Below are 24,248 nucleotides of genomic sequence, written 5' to 3'. Positions count from 1 at the left end.
GTCCCTCCTGCATACCTTTTAAATAGCAGATCTTTGCATGCTACAAGCAGCTACTGCTACATACTGTTCACACCGGCCCTGCAGCCTTCCCTCTGATGTATTCCTGCTTATGCAGAAACAGGAAGTTGCATCAGAGGGAAGGCTATGGGGCCATCATAAGCACTGTGTATTAGTTGCTGCTCGTTGCCAGTGAAAATATGCTATTTAAAAGGTATGCGGGATAGGGGGATGTTTGAGAGACCATGAGGCATATTTTCAAAGCACTTAGCCTTCCAAAGCTCCATAGGTTTCTATGGAACTTTGGAAGGCTAAGTGCTTTGAAAATATGCCTCCATATAGCATGCAGGCAAGAGATGGAGAGACCAAATTACTTGTGGGACAAGGCGGAGGTTCTTCTGCCCACCCATCTTGGCCCAGGCCCACCCAAATTTGGCTACGTCTCTGCTCTTGACTATGTTAGCCCTCTGTGTTGCCTTTTGTGTACACTGCTTTGAGTGCTGACTTTTTGCACTTAAAAGGGACATCATGTCACCTTCCTCCAAGATGCTGAATGTTACCCAGTTGTAACTGGTGCTCATTAATATTATACCGTGCTATAAAGGGATTGTTTACATCGAGCTTTAAGCCTTGAAGGTCAAGTCTTCTCAGAGGTCATTAGAAGCCTAATATTAGAGGTCTTCTGGTACACCTGCTTAAATCTTTCCACTGAAGAATGCCGTTCTAGTTTAAGGAATGTGGCAAAATGCCTTACATTGTGAAAGGAGTGCTGCACACTGAAAAATATACCATACTGGGTGGGGAAAAACCCAAGACCAATCAAGCCCGGGATTTCTAAACCCAAGCAAACGAGCATTCCAGAAGGCTGCCATCGGTGCAGGACTTGACGAGGAGAAGCTGTGCTGCTGCCCTCTGCCTTCTGTTGGGACACCTGTTAATAACCATCAGTTGCTCAGGAAGCAACTGTGACGAGAGATATGGCATTTGCACACTGGCATGAGCACTAAATTATTGCCAGAGCATATGGGAGGGGGGGGCTTCAGCCTACTTTCAGCTATGTCACTAGCAGAAGTTCTACAAAATGTCATGAAGCTGCTCTGAGCTGTCAATTTTGTTCAAGAAGCATGTAAATGATTTCCTAAGGCTTTTTTTTGCCCAATTAGATGCACCATAGCAATCTGCAGTCCTATTCAAGCATGTCAGCTATAGGTTATATTCTAGATATTTGAATTTAGCTCCTACCTTTCTCAATAGGTCAAGGTGAGTTACATTCAGCTAAAGTAGGTTATCTTAGATTTATCTCCCACTAATAGATATTATTATTATTAATAAGTGTAATCATTCTATATAATAAAACGCACCTCCAATGTTCTGAAACCGAGAAAGTGAAGCCTTCAAGCCTTGAAGCATTCATGCAACGTTCCCCCCAGGAGAACGTTGGAGGTGCGTTTTATTACTTTAGAAGCACTGCGTGGCTGGAGGGGGGCAGGGGAGAGAGGAGATTTACTGGGTGGTTGGAGGGGGCAAGGGAAAAAGGAGAATCGCTGGGTGGCTGGAGGGGGGCAAGGGAAATAGGAGAATCGCTGGGTGGCTAGAGGGGGGGCAGGGGACACAGGAGAATCGTTGGATGGCTGGAGGGGGGGCAGGGGAGAGAGGACAATTGCTGAGTAACTGGAGGGGGCAGGGAACAGAGGAGACTCGCTGAGTGGCTGGAGGGGGAGCAGGGGACAGAGGAGACTCGCTGGGTGACTGGAGGGGGCAGGGGACAGAGGAGACTTGCTGGGTGGCTGGAGGGGGGACAGGGGAGAGAAGAGCATCGGTGGGTGGCTGGAGGGGGCAAGGGAAAAAGTAGAATTGCTGGGTGGCTGGAGGGGGAGCAGAAGAGAGAGGAGAATCGCTGAGTGGCTGGAGGGGGGACAGAGGAGACACACTCGCACCCAGCAGTCTCACTCTCTCTCTGTCTCACACACACACTTGCACATTCACTCTCTCTCTCTCATACACAGTCAATCTCACACATACTCTCTCAAACATACACACTCCGAGGAAAACCTTGCTAGTGCCCGTTTCATTTGTGTCAGAAATGGGCCTGTTTTACTAGTAATCTTATAAAAGAAACTGTCGACGCCAGCTGCAACCCCACACAAAGTGATGTGATGAACCAGAGGCGACTCCATCAATGTAGCTTGTCTCTTACTTTGGAGAGGAGCAGAAATAAAAATCCCTATTGTCAGTTGGGGGAGAGGGACCAATTCAGCATTAGCACCTACAACATTTGGAAGGGGGGGGTCATCCTCCCTCATACCCACCCAGAAACAATCTATGGGCAAATTCCGTATGCCAATACACTGCAATAGCTGAATGCACCCTTTTGCATAGTACATGATGGCATGTATGATCTATCTCGTCTGTCCAAAAAGGTGGCCAGAGTTATATCTGCCACCCTGAGCAGGTACATTGCTTCATGATTAAACACTGGCATCTCAAACAGGGCAGTAGCAATACACGATTAAGCCAACAACATTACTAACAACATTTTACTCCCTAGTTCAAACTTAAGATGTCTTCACGTCTTCAGAATCTGTGCAGTACCAATGAAACGCAATCGGCATATCCTAATAGCTCCATTTAAGTAATATCCCCTATGCAGTCACTCTCATTGAAAGTAAGTGCCAAGTAAAACCAGGCAATAGGTTTTGCAGTTCCTTAAGAATCGTAATCACAATCTACTGTCTCGCCTCAGTTAATGTGCCTTTGTAGCACTCAATGTTTTTTCTCTGCAATCATCTTCCTCCCTTAAAAACATAAACACAGACAAAATGCTGCAGGGCTCGTCTAGTCTGCACATTTTCCTTTCCTGTTGAAAAGCTTGTAACTTCTTTACCCTTGCTTCCCCACAGCTAAGGTCCCTTTTATCTATCCCTTTCATGCATTTTTGAATTATTATTGTATATTCCTCTACCACCACCAAGGAGGGGCAGTTCCATGAATCTACCACATTTTCTGTACGAAGGGGCCGAGGCTCAAAATTACTGCCAGCGTTATCATGTGGTAACACCGGGTTTATGTGCATGTTATTGTGCGCCAAATGCTCAGAGGGCTTATGCGCAGTAAAGATGGCCACAAATGGTACTCAAATGAATGGTAACGAGGCCAGTAAGTATCCCTTCGCAATGCACAAATGAAAGCGCTGGAATGCACAGATGAACATGATGGTCCATAATGCTGAAAATTTATCACCAGGTTAGGGACAGCTGTAGATGGTTTTGAGAAGAGGAATTTCTTGTCCACCTTTTCACACTGAACTGCAGGTTCTAGAGGCAGACAGGAAGGAACACAAACATGTGCACCGAAAGTAAAAACACGCATCCCGTGCTTGCCTAAATATGAGTCTTGCAAAAATTCCATATGCTAGTAATATTCTGAGGCTCATATTCAGACACTGAAGAAAAAACGCTGATGCATGCTGACCCTTCTGTTTTTGTCTGGGCATACATACAAGAGCTGTGCTTACCGCAAAACCTTTGTGTGCATGTAAGCTCCTTTCTCCACTTCCTGCTTGATAGTATGATTTAACTATACATAAAATTAAATATCATTAGCTTTGAGCATCGCTGAGCTAGTTTTTTGCATTACTGTTGTATTGTGGTCGCATCTGTGTACGGCTTTGAGCATCTACCTGGAGTATTCCATTATGTTATTATTTCCCATTCCTTCATACTCCATTCCTCTTAATCATCTGTCTGGGATTCTGGTGACAAACTACTCAAAGTTTTCCCTCTTTTTTTTTTTAGCAGATTTACCCTCCCACCATTCCCTGAGCTGGGCATTGCAGCAGCAGTTCTGAAGCTGGAACCCTTTATCTTGGCTTCTAAATCTGGCCCTGTCCCATTGGACAGACATCACTAGGATTTCTAAATCTGGCCACCAAGTGTTGCCATTAATAATGATATGACTCGCTCCTCCACCAGTCCCTATGAATATTGCCTTCACAGTATCCCCACCCCCATTTAACCCAAGGTGTGGAAGAGCAGATCATGGAATCCAGCTGGGGAACATGCAATGGATCACATTTCCATGAGCCACTGGCCAAGCCCCTTTTCAGATAATTTTACCTGATTGTTACTATGCAATTGTGCGTTAAGATACCCAACAGCGTGCTGATAACAGCAGTACAGAGATCCAGTTAGGCTATTCTTTTACGGTTTCCTTGCCTGCCTTCCAACGTCAATGGCAGAAATTTCCAAGTATCCTGGGGGATCCCCAACCAGTCAGCTGTTCAGAATATCCACAATAAATATGCTGAGAGAAATCTGCATGCACTGCCTCCATTGTATGCAAATCTATCCAATGAATATTCGCCCTGGATATCTTGAAAATCCAAGTAGTTGGGGATTCCCCAGGACAGTGTTGGGAACACAAAAAAATAAGCCATGCTAAGACAGCCCAAGGTCCATTGAGCCTAGCATCCTGCCTCCTGCCTCCAGTAGATTCCAAAATGATCTGTTTCTCATAGATAATTTCAAGGAACAAGTGATGGCTGCCCTAATTCTACCTAATATTTTTATGGACTTTCCTCCATGGACTTATACAAAATGTCATGACCACATCCACTGGCAACAGAGTTCATAGGGGGCAAGGTGAAAATTTGATAGATTCCAGTGCCAAGTCCAAGGGACACTTTCATTGACCTCCAGCCTGGAATAGTTGGCTAGAGGACTATTATCTAATGGCCAGTTCCTGGATCCCGAAACTCTGCTTATTCCCAATGGCTGTAGGGCCAAGGATGAGGCAGGGCTATGTGACTCAGTGTGGCTGAGGCCCCTAGTGTAGGGAAAGACTTGTTGAAGAAAGCAGGCCAGTCAATGCTCAGATTATCCTGCTGATGCCATCTCCCTCTGATGAAGGAGGTGTTTCCCGTGACTACCTCTAGCGGTTAGCTTGGCAGAGTTTAAAAAGGAGTTAGACGGTTTCCTAAAGGACAAGTCCATAAACCACTACTAAATGGACTTGGGAAAAATCCACAATTCCAGGAATAACATGTATAGAGTGTTTGCACGTTTGGGAAGCTCGCCAGGTGCCCTTGGCCTGGATTGCCGCTGTCGTGGACAGGATGCTGGGATCGATGGACCCTTGGTCTTTTCCCAGTGTGGCATTACTTATGTACTTATTGTATCCAACTCATTCTCTGACCTACACCAGTCCACCAGATGTTCACAGCTTGCTGAATGGAGAAGGAAGATATTTTTTATATTTCAATTTTATTGACTAGTTTAATCACCTTGACACTGATAAAATATCTATCTGTATAATGTTAACATAAATAGACCGTCTCTTAGTCGATAGGAGGATAATATTTCTGTTTGCCTTTGTTTTGTTCTTCTATATGTATAACATTTTGCAAGTGTTATATCCATGAAGCACTGGACCATTAGGAAGCACATGCTGTTAACTAATGGTAAATTCTTTTCATCCCACTGCTTGGTTCTTTTTCAGCCCCTGGTGCAGCCCACACACTGGGCGAAACATGGCTGTGTTTTTTTTAGAAGTCCAGGTGTTGTGATCTTTACAATATATAACTGAAGTTTCATCAGTTCTTACATCTGATCTGCTTTACTACTTCCACTGAGAGATTTTCTGTTATACCTTATTCACTACAGTGTAGTAAATTTAAAACAAATCGGAGAAAATTTTCTTCACCCAACGCGTAATTAAATTCGTTGCCGGAGAACGTGGTGAAGGCGGTTAGCTTGGCAGAGTTTAAAAGGGGTTAGACTGTTTCCTAAAGGACAAGTCCATAAACCGCTACTAAAGGGACTTGGGAAAAAGCCACAATTCCAGGAATAACATGTATAGAATGTTTGTACGTTTGGGAAGCTTGCCAGGTGCCCTTGGCCTGGATTGGCCGCTGTCGTGGACAGGATGCTGGGTTTGATGGACCCTTGGTCTTTTCCCAGTGTGGCATTACTTATGTACTTATGTCCTCTACTTGCCTCACTTTATTACATAGAGCAGTGATTTAACCTATTGTGATGTCATAGTGGCTCATTCCACCAATAAGAGCCAACCTCATTAGTGATGTCACAGTGGCTTGATTGTATAGAATGTTTGTGCATTTGGGAAGCTTGCCAGGTGCCCTTGGCCTGGATTGGCCGCTGTTGTGGACAGGATGCTGGGCTCGATGGACCCTTGGTCTTTTCCCAGTGTGGCATACTTATGTACTGGTTTCTTTTTATTATTCATTTTGTTTCACGGGGGATAATTTGTTTTTATTTCAGTGCACTCCCTATAAGCACTCAGTGCCATTTTGCTCCTGTCACTGTTCCAAAGCAACCCCAGAGACACGATGAACGCGTGTGATAGTGGCATGCTGGTGGCCTCATCTCCTCTTATCTAGTCTTCAATTTAGTTCATTAGTCAGCTTCAGAAAACAGCAGCAACAATTGACAAACAACATTACCATTTTTCCTGCTGATAACCTGCCATCACAGGTTATTATTCCAGTGTATTTATTTCTTTTTGAATTAACCACACACTCCTTCCCCTTCCTACAGTACCCTTCCCCATCACATCCAAAGCAATATCAGGTTATCCAGGGGTTCTCAATGTCAATCCGCAAGGGCCGTAGCACAGTCAGGTTTTCAGGATTTACACAATGAATATGCATGAGATCTATTTGCCTACAATGGAGGCAATGTATACATACAAATAGATCTCATGCATATTCGTTGGGGAAATCCTGAAAACTTGACTAGGTTGCAGCCCTCGAGGCCCGACATTGAGCATCCTGATGCCACTCCTTCTCAATCTAAGAGGGTGTCTGAACTACAGTTTCTTAGGTCCAACCCTTTTCATAAATCACAATATACCCCTCCCTTTTTTTTCCTTCAACCCTCATTCCGCCATAACCTCACACCATCTATCCCTTCCTCACATCATTCTTGTCCTCCAGCAAAAGAACACACATACATACACACCCCTTACTAATACAGGTACAGGACAGGTAACAATCCCCCCCCCCCTCCCCTGAGACAGAAAGGTTGAGTGTTGGTGCCAGGTAAGGTAACAAAATTTTTTCCATGGGCCTTAGAAGCAGGGCATTGTGACATCATCGCTCTGCTTCTTCAGCATAAAATACCAGTCAGCAGAGAAGCCAAGACCCCAACCCTCTTATCCGATTATTTTCTGCAGGACCAACACAGCTACTAGAATTGTATACTATAGAAGGAAGCACAATACGTTGATTGATACGTTCTTTAAGCAGCTGGGATATAGCATGAGTTGAGAAATATTTTTCTCTCTATCTCAACAATTCAGCAAAATGCTACGATTGTCAGCTGAATGAAAAGCATTAATTCATGCTGCCTGGAAATGGATTGTACTGTCAGGCTATTCTGAAATAGGCGTTATAAATAGTGGTTCTATCTGTTTGACGTCTAATTATGTGGTGTGGAAGAATGTTGGTCTGCCGGTAACAGGCCTTCAAGTCTGTTGTCCTGGTTTTCAGAACACCCTGCTGCAAGCGCTAATTACAGTAAAGCGTAACACTAAAAGCCACTGTGTGAGCCACACAGATCTGATCTCTATTGGCAAGAATAAGTGGTCCAATCAAAAAAAAGAAAATATGGGAAAAAAATATACCAAACAATTCTCCAAAAGAAACTTAGAGCCCTGTTTACTAAGCAGGGTTATAGGCACGTTAACGTTTTTAACGTGCATTATCCATGTACAGGGGTTAACCATGTATGTGCCTACAATTTCCTTATAGGCGCCTACGTGGTTAGTGCGTGCGCTAAAAACACTAACGCACCTTAGTAAACAGGGCCCTAAGTAAATTATGAGAATACTATTAACAAATATCAAATTACTTTATTCACATACTCAAATATAAAATGAAACATTTTAATTAACTCAAACACAATCACTGGAGCTTACTAAGCCAGTAGCGCGGCTGGTTGTGCACCAGGGCCGCCGAGAGACTAGGCCGGGCCCGGGCAAGGCCGCCTGCCTCCGCCCCCCCTGCCGCTGCCACCCCCATTGCTCTCCCAGCTGCCCCTGTCGCTCCCCCCGCCACTGCTGTCGCCCGTCGCTCCCCCCCGCCGCTGCAGTCCCTGGTCTCAGCTGCCTGCCTGCCTCCACGGCTCCGGGCCCCCTGCATTAAAAAGTGGCAGTCACAGATCGCCTCTCTTCTGGCCTTCCCTCCCTGTGTTCCACCCCTTGTATGATGCAATTCCGGTTTCCACGAAGGCGGGACCCAGGGAGGGAAGGCCCGAAGGAAGGTGATCTGTGACTGCCGCTTCGAATGCAGAGGGCCCAGAGCCGAGGATGCAGGCAGCTGAGACCAGGGACTGCAGCGCCGGTGGCCTGACCCCGGCGCCGGGCCCAGGGAATTTTGTCCTCCCTGCCCCCCCCCCCCCCCCCCCCCCCCCCCTTGGTTGCCCTGCTGTGCACTATTGCAAACACAGCCCATTCAGCTGTGTCGGCAATGCCTCACAGAAGCCACTAGTGTGGCTTAGTAAAGAGACCCCAATGTGTTTGAGTACATATAATTTTCATCATTATGGACAAGAAACTTTCTATAATAGCAAGTTAAGTATTTTGCTGTTTTTGTCATTGTACTAATAATATCGATGGTATAATGTATAGCTGGAACGAGTTTGTACAACTGTCTATAGGGACTGAAAGTTAATTGTGTAGTAGAGTGTAATAGTTTAATTAACATGTTTTATATTTATATTTGAGTATGTGAATGAAGTAATTTTGATGCTTTGTTAACGGTATTCTCATAATTTAAGGATAAGTCACTTCAAAACAGTAGGTCTTGACAGGCACACAGACTCAAAGAACCATCAACACGTACTTTATCCTGCTTTTTATAAGATGTTTGTGTGATGATCATGATTATTGAGTTTAATTATCAAAGGGTCATATTCAGCCTGCAGCAGTAAATGTCTTTAAAGCTACTTCCAGCTGCAGGTTGATCTAACCCCAGATATTCAATCCTGGGACATGCGTGGCTCCTGGCATTCAATATCTGGGTATGTGGTCAACCCTGAAGTTAACCAAGCACCAACCAATATTCAGACTGGTGCCCAATTAACACATAAAATTAGGATATCATATTTTCAGAAGAACATAAGAATAGTCATACTGGGTGAGACTAATGGTCCATCTAGCCCAGTATCCTGCTTCCAGCAGTAACCAATCCAGGTCATAAGTACCTGGCAGAAATCCAATTAGTAGCAACATTCCATGCTACCAATCCCAGGGCAAGCAGTGGCTTCCCCCATGTCCATTTCAATAATAGACTATGGACGTGTCCTCCAGAAACTTGTCCAAACCTTCTTTTTTTAACCCAGATACGCTAACCGCTGTTATCACATCCTCTGGAAAAGAGTTCCAGATCTTAACTATTCTTTGCCTGAAAAATATTTCCTCCTATTTGTTTCCATGCAATTTGATTGATTGTCCCCTGGTCTTTGTACTTTCTGAATGCATGAAAAATCGATTCACCTCCACCCGCTCCACAGCACTCTGGATTTTGTAGATCTCAATCTTATCCCCCTCAGCTGTCTCTTTTCCAAGCTGATGAGCCCTAACCTCTTTAGCCTTTCCTCACATGAGAGCAGTTCCATCCCCTCTATCATTTTGGTCGCTCTTCCTTGAACCTTTTCTAATTCCGCTATATCTTTTATGAGATACAACAACCAGCAATATAAGGCCTTATAATATTTTTGGTCTTATTTTGCATCCCTTTCCTAATAATTCCTAGCATCCTGTTTGCTTTTTTGACCGCCGCCACACACTGGGCAGAATATTTCAGCATATTGTCTACAATGACACCTAGGTCTTTTTCTTGACTTCTAAAGTGGAGCCTAGCATCAGATAACTATGATTCGGATTATTCTTCCCAATGTGCATCACTTTGCATTTGCTCACATTAAATTTCATCTGCCATTTGGATGCCCAGTCTTCCAGTTTCCTAAGGTCTTTCTGCAATTTTTCACAATCTGCATGCGTTTTGACAACTTTGAATAGTCTTGTGTCATCTGCAAATGTAATCACCTCACTTATCATTCCGATTTCCAGATCATTTACAAATATTTTAAATAGCACTAATCCCAGTACAGAACCTGTAGCACTCCACTATTCACCCTCATATATTGAGAAAAATGGCCATTTAATCCTACCCACTGTTTTCTGTCCAATAACCAATTCGTAATCCACAGAAGAACATTGCCTCCTATCCCATAACTCCTTAATTTTCTCAAGAGTCTCTCATGAGGTACTTTGTCAAAAGCCTTCTGAAAATCTAGATACACTACATCAACCGACTCACCTTTATCCACAAGTTTATTCATGCCTTCAAAGAAATAAAGCAAATTGGTGATGCAAGTTCTCCTGTGGCTGAACCCATGCTGACTCTGTCCTATTAAACCATGCTTGTCTACGTGTTCTGTAATTTATTCTTTATAATAGTTTCAACTATTTTGCCCGGCACTGAAGTCAGGCTTACTGGGATGTAATTTTCCGGATCACCCCTGGAACCCTTTTGAAAAATTGGCATCACATTGGCCACCCTCCAGTCTTCAGGTACTATGGACATTTTTAACGACAGGTTACAGATCACTAGCAGCAGATCAGCAATTTCATGATTGAGTTCTTTCAATACCCTGGGATGTATACCATCCAGTCCAGGTGATTTATCACTCTTTAATTTGTCAATTTGGCTCAGTGCATCTTCCAAGTTCACCGAGATTTCTTTCAGTTTCTCCGCATTGTCACCCCTGAAAACCATGTCCGGTATAGGTAGCTCTCTTACATCTTCTTCTGTAAAGACCGATGCAAAGAATTAATTCTATCTCTCCGCTATGGCCTTGTCCTCCCTTTGCTCCTTCCTGATCTAACGGTGCCACAGATTTCCTTGCAGGGTTCCTGCTTCTGATATATCTGAAAAAAGTGTTACTATGAGTTTTCCTCTCCATAGCAGTTTTTTCTTCATATTCTCATTTAGCTTTTCTTTATCAATCTTTTGCATCTGGCTTGACAGTTCTTATGTTGCTTCTTATTTTCTTCATTTGCATCCTTTTCCATTTTTTGAAGGATGCTCTTTTGGCTCTAATAGCCTCTTTCACCTCAGTTTTTAACCAGGCTGGCTATCATTTGCTCTATTTTCCACCTTTGTTAATATATGGACTACATCTAGTCTGGGCTTCCAGGATAGTATTTTTAAACAACATCCATGCCTGATTTAAAGTCCTAAGCTTCGTGGCCAATCCTGTCAGCTTCTTTTTAACTATTTTCCTTATTTTGTCATAGTCGCCCTTTTGAAAATTAAAGCTATTACAGTAGTTTCCTTAGTGACTTCACTCCAGATATCAAGGGGAAAGGGAAATGGGACTTGATATACTGCCTTTCTGAGGTTTTTGCAACTACATTCAAAGCAGTTTACATATATTCAGGTACTTATTTTGTACCAGGGGCAATGGAGGGTTAAGTGACTTGCCCAGAGTCACAAGGAGCTGCAGTGGGAATCAAACTCAGTTCCCCAGGATCAAAGTCCACTGCACTAACCACTCCTCCACTCCGTCCATCAACTCAAACTTGATCTCTTTCCCAGCGGATCCAACACCATTACCTCTCATACTATGCCCTGCATTCCACTAAAGATTAGATCCAAAATAGCTCCCCCTCTCATTGGTTCCTGGACCAGTTGCTCCAAGAAGCAGTCATTTATTACATCTGGAAATTTTACCTCCCCAGCACTCCCTGATGTAACATTTATCCAGTCAATATTAGGTTAATTGAAATCACCCATTATTATCATGTTGCCCAATTTGCCAGCTTTCCTAATTTCTGTAAACATATTTTCATCTATCTGTTCATTCTGTCCTGGCAGCAGCCCTACCAGCATACTCCTTCCCTCCTCACCTGGAATTTCGATTCATAAAGATTCCCCACTGCTGTTTCTTGTAGAATGTTTATTTTGTTTGACTCAATTCCCTCTTTAACATATAGTGCAACCCCCTCTCCATTTTGATCCTCTCTATCTTCAATCAAACAGGTCCATTTTAACACCGTTCACTCAAAACTATTCAGTATCAACAGACCTAAACCATGGAATTCATTGCCACTTTACCTTCAATCGGAATGTAGTCTTGACAAAATTAAATGACATTCCTTTTTCAAAATGCCTACTCCGAGCATACACAGATGCTTTGCTCTTTACCTTATAAGGTGACTTCTTTCCTGTCACCTTATCGGACCCTGCTCTGTCGTCGTCATCGTCCCCCTCTTGTTTCTCTTTCATATTGCATTTGTAGTTCCTTTCACTGCCTTATTATATTGTAAATTTGTGAACCGCCTAGACAGCTTGTACTGTTGGCGCGGTATTTTATATTTTTATTCCACTTGCAGTAGGATCCCCTGATGATGCACCTGCGAAACACAGAGCTATGCTGAGATCTATGGAGGATCAGCAGTGAATATTAGCTATGCAAGAGCAATTAGCACTTCTATGGACGGAGCACACGTTTCAATCTCTATACCCCCCCCCCCCCCCCCCCCCCCCCCCCCCCCCCCCCCCCCCCCCCCGCTTTCAACAGGAAGCTCAGTGGATCCACTTCTCAAGATAAGTGGACCATTCTAAACATTTTGTGATCGAGCTTGAATTCATTTGTATTTAAGAATTGAATCTTTGAACTGAGTTTCTGGACTGGTGCAACGATTGAAATCTTGAAACCCTGAGGTATTAACCTGAGGTTGAAGTGAATATAAGATTCTGAGCACCTTCACTAATATCCTCCTTCCACTAGGTCTCAGAGATGCCTAATAAATCTAATTTTTTTAATGATGTTTTTTTCCTAAAGGACGTTAGCCACATAGCGCCCGCCATGGTGGGAATCTGTGGGATATAAATATTCTAAATAAATAAATAAATAAATTTGATTTTTATTTTATGTCTTATTTTAAATTCCCTTTCTTTATTGGCATGGTATATTAAATAAACATAAACTTGAAACTTATGCACTTACTTAGCTAGTTAGCATACTGAATATCACCACTAATTGGCTAAGTGCTAGCTCTGCCCCCAAGTTCCACCCCCAGACCACTCCTAATGGTTCTAGGTCAGTTCCCACCTGGACAGTTCCCACCCACCAATTCCCATATGGACAATTCCCACCTAGGACAATTCCCACCCACAACCCCAAAAATACAAAACACACTAGGACCAGTAATCTCCCTCCCTTTCCTCTTCCAGATCATTTGATGGGGCCAGTACCTCCTCACACCCCTTCCCTACAACATTATCATTTACACATCTCTTTCCCCTTCCAGACATGCAGTTTGTGGAGGGGGGGCAATGCCCCACATATACACACCCAAACTAGTTTTCAACCTAATCCATGTTTAATCTGGGATCTAAATGTCATAAATATTAAATAAATAGATAAATACAAAGAGCAGTTCATGTGGAGGGCAATGCCCTCACACTCCCTCAGACTAGGTTTCAACCTAATTCAGCCCCTCAAAATGACACGCTGATTATGATTTATAACAAATTACCAGGATTTATGGGACCCAATACAAGAAGCTATGATCAGTAAGAAATAAAAAAGGCTAGGGAGGGTGGAAAATGACTGGGAGGGGGAGTCCTTGGTGGGAATTGTTCCCCTTAAGTGTGAATTGGCCCAGGGGAATTGTCCTAGGTGGGAATTGTCTCAAGGGGAATTGGTGGGTGGGAACTGTCCGGGTGGGAACTCGACTGATACCCTCCTAACCTAGTCCTTTAGGGAATGGCTGGTAAGCAGACATATTCAGTGGCACTGCCAGATAAACTCTTGTAAATATCGGCCCCCAAAGTCTTCAGGTGGTTGAGAGGGCTGAAGGTTAGGGGCCTGAAAGTAAACTGAGGGAGGTACTAAGGTTTACCGCTGAGCAAGAGTATAAAGCTGAAGGTTCGCCTAGGGTGCCCATCACAGTTGCACAAGCTTTGACTGTAGCTGGGCAGTGTAATAGAAATCTTGGTAGAGCTAACCAGCACATTCAGTAGCCGAGTACACTTTGCCAACAACAGATAAAGATTTTCATTGTCACCTCAGAAAATGCTTATGATAAAGTAGCACCCAGGAATAAAGAAGATTCATCTTTTCTTTCTTAATTACCCAATCACCCACTAGTCCAGGGGTAAGCAACCCGTGACCCATAAGACCATGTGAAGTATATACAGAAAACATCTTTAACCAAAGTTTTGGTAATTTTAAATACTGTATTTTGCAAATATTTTCTAGCAGTTTGATTCCATCATTGTTAGTTATCAAAAAAGCTCTATGGAGCTCTGTGCATTTCCAGTTCTACGGCCCGCCAGGAATAGTACTGACATTTATGCGGCCCTCTGTGTATGAAGGTTGCCCATCCTTGTAATATTCAAAGCCTGGCTTATTCCATAGATCACAGCTGAGGCTCAGTGCACTCTTCCACAAGAGAAGATTCAGAACCTTGGACCAACACAAATCAGAGATGGAAGCTCATGCCACCAATGTTTCAGCTATTACATTCTCTTGACTCGAACACCCCTAGGAGGAGGAGAGAGAGCCATGATTATGGGAGATTCATTGGAAATGCACAGAGGAAAGGAAAGCACGCTGTGTCCCAAGCCTCTGGCTTATTACTTGCTTTAACTGCTCTCCTCTCTTGGCACTGAGCCTGGCTACATAGAAATCCACAAAATATCCTCAGCTGTCCCCAGCTGCTCTCCTCTGCTCTATGAGCTTTTTGCCTCGGATATCGGAAAGATTACAAGAAAATAAAAAGGGAATTCACTTTAAGGTTTAAATTTTTAGGAGTAGGAACTAGTGCATGGTTCTTATGATTTCATACCTCCTGCCTAAGAGCACTAGGAAGATGACAGGCATGAAGGAAATACAGTCCTGTGATTTGGGTATTAGGAGATGAAGCACAAGGGGGAGGGTTGACTGCCTTCAGCCCTAGGAGCTGCAGATTGCTTACAATGACTACACAGTTTGAAATGCCTTATTCAGCAAGTAAAATGCTGAATTTTATTTTCCAAAAGCACATTACGTGCATTTTTTTGATTTGGGGAAAATACTTCCTAATGAGAAAATAATTCCTTAAAAGAAAATGCATATATCACTACTATTAATGTGATCTAATAATCTGATTTATTCATTCATTAATTTATTCATTTCTGCTGAGAAAACAAGTTTTGACACCCTCGCTCCCCCATCTAAGCCAGAAAATGACATTGTATACTGAAGCTCCTTTTAAGGGGAAAAGCAGCTGGTTTCTGGATGCTGGAGCTCCACTGGAAACCTGAAGGAACCAATTATTTCATTTGTTTACACTTTGGAACCTGCAATTTCCAACCTATCATATCTTTTGAAAAAAAATTTAAAAAACAATGACCGAAGTCCTTTGTGTTCTGCATACACGAGTCACAGTGCACATTGTCTTGCCACAGAAAAGCACGTGTGTCAGGTTTTCAGTGATGCAAGATGCTTGTGCACTGTTACAACCAAAACAAAAACTGAATTTGGTACATTTTCAATTCAAAGAATTCCCTAAATGAGCCAAGCATGACACAATTTAAAACACAGCAAACGGCCAGCCTGGTGGTACGGGTGGTAAGTGCTGTGCAGTGCTAAACAGAAGATGTCCACTTCTATCCCTGAATCAGGATTTTTGCTCCCACAATCCACTAGATCTTTTGTCCTGTCTCTTGGATTTCACAACTAAATATAGTCATGTGGACAGGCACTCGGCATATCCCATATACCGAGCAGAAATTTAGGCGTACTTTATAGAATGCGCTTAGGCGAATTTCATTTCGGTGCTGAATTTTTAGGTGTGATATATAGATTCTAGTCCTTAATGGTTAGTGCTAAAATCAAAGCTGGCAATTTTGTGGGCAGTCCGAGAGCAGAGTCGACACTTATGCGGCTAAGTGCCAATATTCAGCAGTTAACTGCGTAAATTTAGTGGTTAAATCAGGCCACATAAAGTCAGTCCTATCTTTATAGAGTCAAACTACAAAATTGGTCTCTCACATTGAGTAAGTAAAAATTCTTTACACATTTATTAAATAATTCTTCTTTAAAAAACTCAGTCCCAAAAACACCAAAGTCAAAAGAAGGCCTAGAAGATCATAACAATGTCCAATAAATGCTTTATGCCAAAAAAGGCCAATCTTCAATCTCCTTATATTCACAGCAAACTGAATTCAGTCTTCAAAATCAACTTTAGTTGACTTTGAGCTTTAAAGCGCCTTCAATTGCAAGCGTCTGTTGTTCTTAAGGCAAACACTTCCTTGGCTGACGGGACCCGTTTTGCCATTCAAAATAGGCTTCTTCGTGGTCAAGGAGGAAAAAGGCGGCATATTAAAATACTGCAAATGGCCGTGACTCTCCTCATTCAAAAATGGCGCTTCTCATTTTTTGGTGTTCTCCTAACTTCATCCTTTTTGGATTTGTATTTCTGTCTTTATACGGTGTCACTTAGGCGTTTAAAGTGTTGAATATCGCACTTAACCACATAAGTAATGGCCAGTCGCATAAACCTGAATATTCCATGCCGGTGCCCGGACATGGTCTGGCCTCTGAATATCCGGGAATAACTGGAGGCAGATAAAAGAAACACTCACCACTGCTGGCCTGAATATCGACCCTAAGGAGCCCTTGTACTAAAGGGTGTTAAGCCTTTAGGGGGACATTATATATATGGTGCCTAGAAATTCTGCATGGAAAACATTTCCGCCTAAACGTATTCTATAAGGGGCGCCTATATTTAGGCATAGTATATAGCATATGCTTAATTGATATCCTAGCACCTAAAACTACGTGCCTCCATTTACACCAACAAAAATGTGGCATAAATCCCGGCAAGCAGATTTATTTATTTGTTACATTTGTATCCCACATTTTCCCACCTATTTGCAGGCTCAATGTGGCTTACATAGTACCGTAGTGGCGTTCGCCAGTTCCGGAATGAACAAATACAGGTGTTATTGTAGTAGAATAGGTTCATGTAAGGTAGGTATATTAGGGAACTTAGGAAGGAAGACAGGGCCGATGGCTGTAGCAGCTTGTTTTCAGCTGCACAAAGTTTGGAAGGAAAAAATAAAGACAAGGCAACATGAAAGTGAAAGCCCTCCTACCTTGCTCCGGAGCCGGGACACATTCAAGTCTGTGGCTATGAGCTGGACCTGGAGGAGGTCCTCCTGCCTGCCATGTGGGTCTTAGGCCAAAATCATTTTTACTAATTACATTTATCTCCACTCTCTTCCCTTTAGAAGTTGGCTTGAGTGAACTTGTTCAGAAAACCAGGAAGTGACCATAGGACTCTTATTCAATCTAAAAGGGACTCAGCCTTGCATATGGGTCCTAATTTCAGGGAAAGTGGCTGTGTTAACATTGGGAGTGAGCTGGCTGCTGATTGGTTTCCTAGGCGCACTGGGCCATATTCTATAACAACATGCGTAAATTTTGGCATGCCCATGAAACGCCCATTTCCCCACCCATAAGCACACCCCTTTTTGCCTGCACGCATTAGAATTTAGGTGCATTGCGTTACAGAATAAGCAAGTTTTGCATGTAAATTCTAATTACTGCCAATTAGTGCTCATTATTGCTTGTTAAGTGTTGTTAACAAAACTGACTGGCTTGTTAAGCCAGTTAAGTTACGTGCATTGCTACAGGATACACTTGGATTTTGGAGCAGAATGGTAAACGCGCTATATAGAATCCAGGGGGGTTAATGCAGGGTTAACACCCAGAAACAGGCTACCGTGCAACCGCGTTAAGGGGTTTTACAGTAGTTTTCCTGTTTCCATGCATTAAACCATGGGTTACTGAACTTTTCAAAATTTTTCATTCAGGGGGCATGGCATGGATGGAGAGGGTACATGGAAGCATTACCCAGCTAATGTATTATACTTACTGCATGCTAATTGGCTATTGCACTGTTAATGTGGGATCACTTATCACTACCTCAACAGAAGGAGGTAAGTGCTCCCTGGTTAACTCACTACAGGCAGCTTGCGTTAATCCAAATGTTAATGCATGACCTACAATAAAAAAATTTGTGGGAACACCCCTTCGTGATGCACTTAGTTTTGTGCTTACTGCACATTAAAATTCAGCATTATAGTGAATTATCACCAAAACTTAACATATTTTAGTAAAATATCTACATTGGGAGAGATTACTAAATGGGGAAACCATCCCTAGGCAATTCCAAAGGAAAGACCATGGAGCCAGGTCCTAGCCCTGGTTCTGATTGCAATGGAAGCGTAACGGAGAAGGGGAAAACTGCTGGACCACAGAAATCCCTGTGAAGCTGTCTTCAAAAAAATGTATAGCAATATAAGGTAACTTGTTTTCTTCTCAGGCAGCTGTCTATATAAGGTAAATTCTGAACAAAGCTCAACATTTCAAGGATGGGACTGTGATCAGGCAGATAAGGCAAATATTTTGGCCAACGGTATTTTTTCCATTCTTGAATAAGTAGATTTAAGGCACAATGACAGAAGTAAAACTCAGCTGTCCAACTAGAAAGAAGTATTGGGGTAGATTCAAGAAAGGATGCCCAGCTAAAATGTGCTAAGTCCAGATTCTATAACAGCAATTGCACACATAAATCCGTGTATACGCACCTAACTTTAAGCATGGGCACTTATGCCATGTCAAAAGTTGGAGTAGATGGTTACACCTACCTGTAAGCAGTTAGGTCCATAAATGTTAATATTCTATAACGTGCACATAACTACTAGGCACGCCCCTGACCAATCCATGTCCTTCCAATGGCCACACCCCCAAGTAGGTACTCACAATAGATTTTGCACATGCATATGACAGAATACCATTAAGGGCAGTTGCACGCATAACTGCTAATTGGTGTTAATTAAGGCCGACTGCAGCCTATTTTTTTCTCAATAAGACTAATTATCAGCTCATTATTAAATTAATTTATGCACACAACTGACCTTATTCTATAATTTGCACACGCAACTTTCTGTGCTAAATGTAAAGTTGGGCACACAGTTTTACAGGGTCTGGGGGATTGTTTGGCCATGCCACTTAATTCCCCATTGCTTTGGAATGGCTGGGGACACAGCTGGCAACCCAACCCACTTAAGGCCTGCCGTGGAAGCCATCATTTGTGGCTTGGTGCTCGTGTGCAGGCCATTCCAAAGTGTTTGGCAAGAAGATATTGTCATTGCCTGCCAACGAGAAAGCTCTCGCAGGCAGCATTTACATTCCCGGAGAGAGAAGGGTGGAGAAGTGTGCATGGGAGCAACTACTATGCTCACTGCTATGACCCAAATGGGAATGCTTGGGCAAGGGATAAAAATAAAACAGGAGTTCAAAAATCACTAGGTAGGGTGAATGAAGACTCATAACATCAGATGGCAACTGGAGATAAAAAGGAGAAGGAGAGAACTGCCAGGTCCAAGAAAAATGCTCATTTCATATAAATATGTACAGGGTGTCACTCACTGCATCATGCCTTTTTGTCTTGAGAAATTACACAGCATACAATAGACCCACTGGTCTTTGTTTAATATAAAGTGCATTTTCCAACACTATCAAATGTGCAGTAACAAATTGCAGTGAGAGGTACTGCCCTGAAATCCTTTTGAAACTGATATGTATAAAAAGGTTGCCCCCCCCCCCCCCACCACTACTGATTGTATAAGGAAAGAAATGGAGGACATAGACACAGGCTGTGAGCGGAATTAAACTAGCAGCTGGGTCTGTCTGGCACGTTCCAGATAATAATCATTATCTTGTTGCCCAAGATCTTTCTGTAACACTAAATGTCTATTTTCTAATATATTTCCATCATGTATTGTAAGCCACATTGAGCCTGCAAAGAGGTGGGAAAATGTGGGCTACAAATGCAATAAATAAAATAAATAAATAAATAATAGCAATAACAGGAAGTCCTAGTGAAAATAGAAGGCAAATAACTACAGAGCTACTCAGTTCCAGGAGGGAGATTTTAACCCATTCTTGAATTTCCAATAGTCCCTTCTCGGTGCACCATCTGTCCTGCAGCACTGATTTCAATGGGATATAAGTCCAAGACCAGAGCTACACAAAAATTATTCTTCCTGGAACTGAGGGGGTCTTTTACTAAAGATTAGCTCGAGTTATCTGCAGCATGGCCCACTTTATTCCTATGCACCCTGCTGCAGATAACTCGAGCTAACCTTTAGTAAAATACCCCCTGAGTATCTTGGCAGCTCTGTCACTGGGTCTGTCTGGCAGACTATGCAGGGAACCTAGGAGGCCTGATGTTCAGGCAACAGCTTTAAGAACATAAGAATATAAGCATTGCAATACTGGAACAGTCTGAAGGTCCATCAAGCCCAGTACCCTAATTCCAACAGCGGCCAATCCAGGTCATAAGTACCTGACAAGATCCCAAAACATCAATACAGATTTTATGCTGCTTATCCTAGAAATAAACTGTGGATTTTCCCAAGTCCATCTTAATAATAGCTTATGGCCTTTCCTTTTAGGAAATTAGCTAAACCTTTTTTTTAACCCTGCTAAGATAACTGCTTTTACTACATCCTCTGGCAACAAATTCCAGATTTTAATTACACGTTGAGTGAAGAAATCTTTTCTCCGATTTGTCTACCCATTCCATTCCACTCAGTATTTTATAGACCCAGTGGCATAGCCAGAAGGCAATTTTTGGGTGGGCCAACAGGTTGGATGGGTGGGCACTAGAGTTGCCAACTTTTTTGAAAAAGAAAAAAACAGCAAACCTGATGCACCCATGCTCTGTCCCTACCCCACTCCCCATAACTTCAATGAGGGTTGCAGTGCAGGCTTCAGTGGCTGCAGGCCAATTGAGAGCTAAGGGAAGTACAATAGACTGCACTATTCAGCCCCACTGAGCCATGGTCCTCCAACACATATATGGTATTGAAGCCAAACACATTCTGCATCCAGAGAACCTCCTGGCCCTCCACCAACAATGGATACAGAGCACAGCAAGGACAATTCTCCATAAAACTCATCATATAAAGAAATTTTGTTTTCTAGTGTAATCTCAATTACAGACATATTATAAATTAACTTTAAAAAATCTATAAAACAAAAGTCACTCAGAACCTAGAGCAAATCTACCATGCCAACACTAATTTCCAAAAACAAAGATCCTACCTATGAAAAAGAAGTGCCTTAAATATTATAGTAGGGCCCTAAAATACAAATACATTTATCAGGAAAGCTGAACAAGCCAAATTACTACAGAATGCTACATGGAAACTTCATGCTAACAGAATACCTCAGTCACACAAACAAGACACAAATGCCAAATACAGAATAAGTGACCACAAACTCTAGAAATATAAATTAAACGGAAACCCCAAGAAACTAGATCTTGCATGTAGTACACCACCAGAGAAACAAGAAAGAAAGGCACTTGCTCCTGTGCAAAATATAAAGATGGCACATGCCAGGGATGGTGTTAGGGGATGCAACTAGGGCAATTGTGCTTGGTTCCTTAGCCAGAGAAAGCCTGCATGCTGGAAGCTGAAGGAGCAGCCTGGTAATGGACTTTGGGATCCTTTCCTAGATTTCTGTCCTGGACCCCAGCCATGTTTACCATCAACTTTGGCAAGATGTACATTTCAAATCCAACATGTTATATTCACGACATTGAAAATAAAATATTTTTTATACCTTTTTGTTGTCTGGTCATTTTTTCTCAAATCATATTGGTCCCAGTCTCTGGTTTCTGCTTCCCTCTGTCTTCTCTTAACTCACTTGCCAGGGTCTCCTATTTGACATTTCTTCTTTCTTCATGTCCATCATCCATCTCCCATCTCTGTTTTCCTATATTTCCTTGTTCAGTATCTCCCCTGTGTTCATATCCCCTCATCCATCATCATTCCTCTGTGCACCTATGCACCCCATGCCCAGCATATCCCTTCTGCGTTCCTATTCTCTCCCTTGTCTGGTATCTCCCCCCCCCCCCCCCCCCCCCCGTGTCCATATACCCCCCTCTCCAGTGTCCAGCATTTTATCTCTATTCTATACCCCCCTTGGTCAGGCATTACCCCTCTGTGCCCATGTGCCATCCCCATACAGCATCTCACATTTGTGTCCCTGTCCCCATGCTCCCACCTAATGCCCATCATCTCCCTTCTGTATCTGTATACTTCCCTAGGTCCCCTTTCTCCCTCCTCCACACCAATATGTCCCTCTCCTCTCTGATCCCACCCGCAACCAGCTTCTCTTCCTCTCTTTCCTTCCCCTTATGCATCTGGCTCTTTCTCCCTGCATCTCTCTCCCTTCCCTCTGCATATCATCATCTGCATATCCAGCACCTCTCCTTCAGCCCCCCCCCCCCACACACACACACATCCAGCATCTCTCCCTTTCATCCAGCCCCCCTACATGTTCAGCACCTCTTTCCCTTTCATCCAACTCCCATACATGTCCAGCACCTCTCCCCTTCACTTCAACCCTCTGCATATCCAGCACTTTTCCCCTTTCCCTCCACCCCCCTGCATATCCAGCACCTCTCCCCTTCCTTCCACCCCCCTATATATCCAAAACCTCTCTTTCCCTCCAACCTCCCCTCTGCAAATCCAAAACCTCTCTCCTTCCCTCCAACCTCCCCTCTGCAAATCCCAAAACCTCTCTCTCCTTCCTTCCAACCTCCCCTCTGCAAATCCAAAACCTCTTCCCTTCCCTCCAACCTCCCCTCCGCAAATCCCAAAACTTCTCTCCCTTCCCTCCAACCTCCCCTCTGCAAATTCCAAAACCTATCCCCTTCCTTCCAACCTCCCCTCTGCAAATCCCAAAACCTCTCCCCTTCCTTCCAACCTCCCCTCTGCAAATCCCAAAACTTCTCTCCCTTCCCTCCAACCTCCCCTCTGCAAATTCCAAAACCTATCCCCTTCCTTCCAACCTCCCCTCTGCAAATCCCAAAACCTCTCCCCTTCCTTCCAACCTCCCCTCTGCAAATCCCAAAACTTCTCTCCCTTCCCTCCAACCTCCCCTCTGCAAATTCCAAAACCTCTCTCCTTCCTTCCAACCTCCCCTCTGCAAATCCCAAACCTCTTCTCTTCCCTCCAAACTCCCCTCTGCAAATCCCAAAACCTTTCTCCCTTCCTTCCAACCTCCCCTCTGCAAATCCCCAAACCTCTCTCCTTCCTTCCAACCTCCCCTCTGCAAATCCAAAACCTATCTCTTCCTTCCAACCTCCCTTCTGCAAATCCCAAAACTTCTCTCCCTTCCCTCCAACCTCCCCTCTGCAAATTCCAAAACCTATCCCTTCCTTCCAACCTCCCCTCTGCAAATCCCCAAACCTCTCTCCTTCCTTCCAACCTCCCCTCTGCAAATCCCAAAATCTCTCACCCTTCCCTCCAACCTCCCCTCTGCAAATCCAAAACCTCTCCCCTTCCCTCCAACCTCCCCTCTGCAAATCCCAAAACCTCTCTCTCTCTCCTTCCTTCCAACCTCCCCTCTGCAAATCCAAAACCTCTTCCCTTCCCTCCAACCTCCCCTCTGCAAATCCCAAAACTTCTCTCCCTTCCCTCCAACCTCCCCTCTGCAAATTCCAAAACCTATCCCCTTCCTTCAACCTCCCCTCTGCAAATCCCAAAACCTCTCCCCTTCCTTCCAACCTCCCCTCTGCAAATCCCAAAACTTCTCTCCCTTCCCTCCAACCTCCCCTCTGCAAATTCCAAAACCTATCCCCTTCCTTCCAACCTCCCCTCTGCAAATCCCCAAACCTCTCTCCTTCCTTCCAACCTCCCCTCTACAAATCCAAAACCTCTTCTCTTCCCTCCAAACTCCCCTCTGCAAATCCCAAAACCTCTCTCCCTTCCCTCCAACCTCCCCTCTGCAAATCCAAAACCTCTCCCCTTCCCTCCAACCTCCCCTCTGCAAATCCCAAAACCTCTCTCCCTTCCCTCCAACCTCCCCTCTGCAAATCCAAAACCTCTTCTCTTCCCTCCAAACTCCCCTCTGCAAATCCCAAAACCTTTCTCCCTTCCCTCCAACCTCCCCTCTGCAAATCCCAAAACCTCTCACCCTTCCCTCCAAACTCCCCTCTGCAAATCCAAAACCTCTCCCCTTCCCTCCAACCTCCCCTCTGCAAATCCCAAAACCTCTCTCTCTCCTTCCTTCCAACCTCCCCTCTGCAAATCCAAAACCTCTTCCCTTCCCTCCAACCTCCCCTCTGCAAATCCCAAAACTTCTCTCCCT

General features: G+C 43.7%; 1 protein-coding gene across 1 annotated transcript in view; it reads right to left on the bottom strand.

Annotated features, from left to right (window-relative positions):
* The window catches only part of RNF165 (ring finger protein 165), a 255,801-nt gene that overhangs the window by 200,860 nt on the left and 30,693 nt on the right, over positions 1 to 24,248 (bottom strand). The gene's annotated exons all lie outside the window — the stretch shown is intronic.

The sequence above is a fragment of the Microcaecilia unicolor genome, chromosome 2, assembly GCF_901765095.1.
Source record: "Microcaecilia unicolor chromosome 2, aMicUni1.1, whole genome shotgun sequence".
Classification (NCBI taxonomy): domain Eukaryota; kingdom Metazoa; phylum Chordata; class Amphibia; order Gymnophiona; family Siphonopidae; genus Microcaecilia; species Microcaecilia unicolor.
The sequence above is the reverse complement of the archived record's forward strand: the minus strand, read 5'-3'. Positions and strand labels throughout refer to the sequence as shown.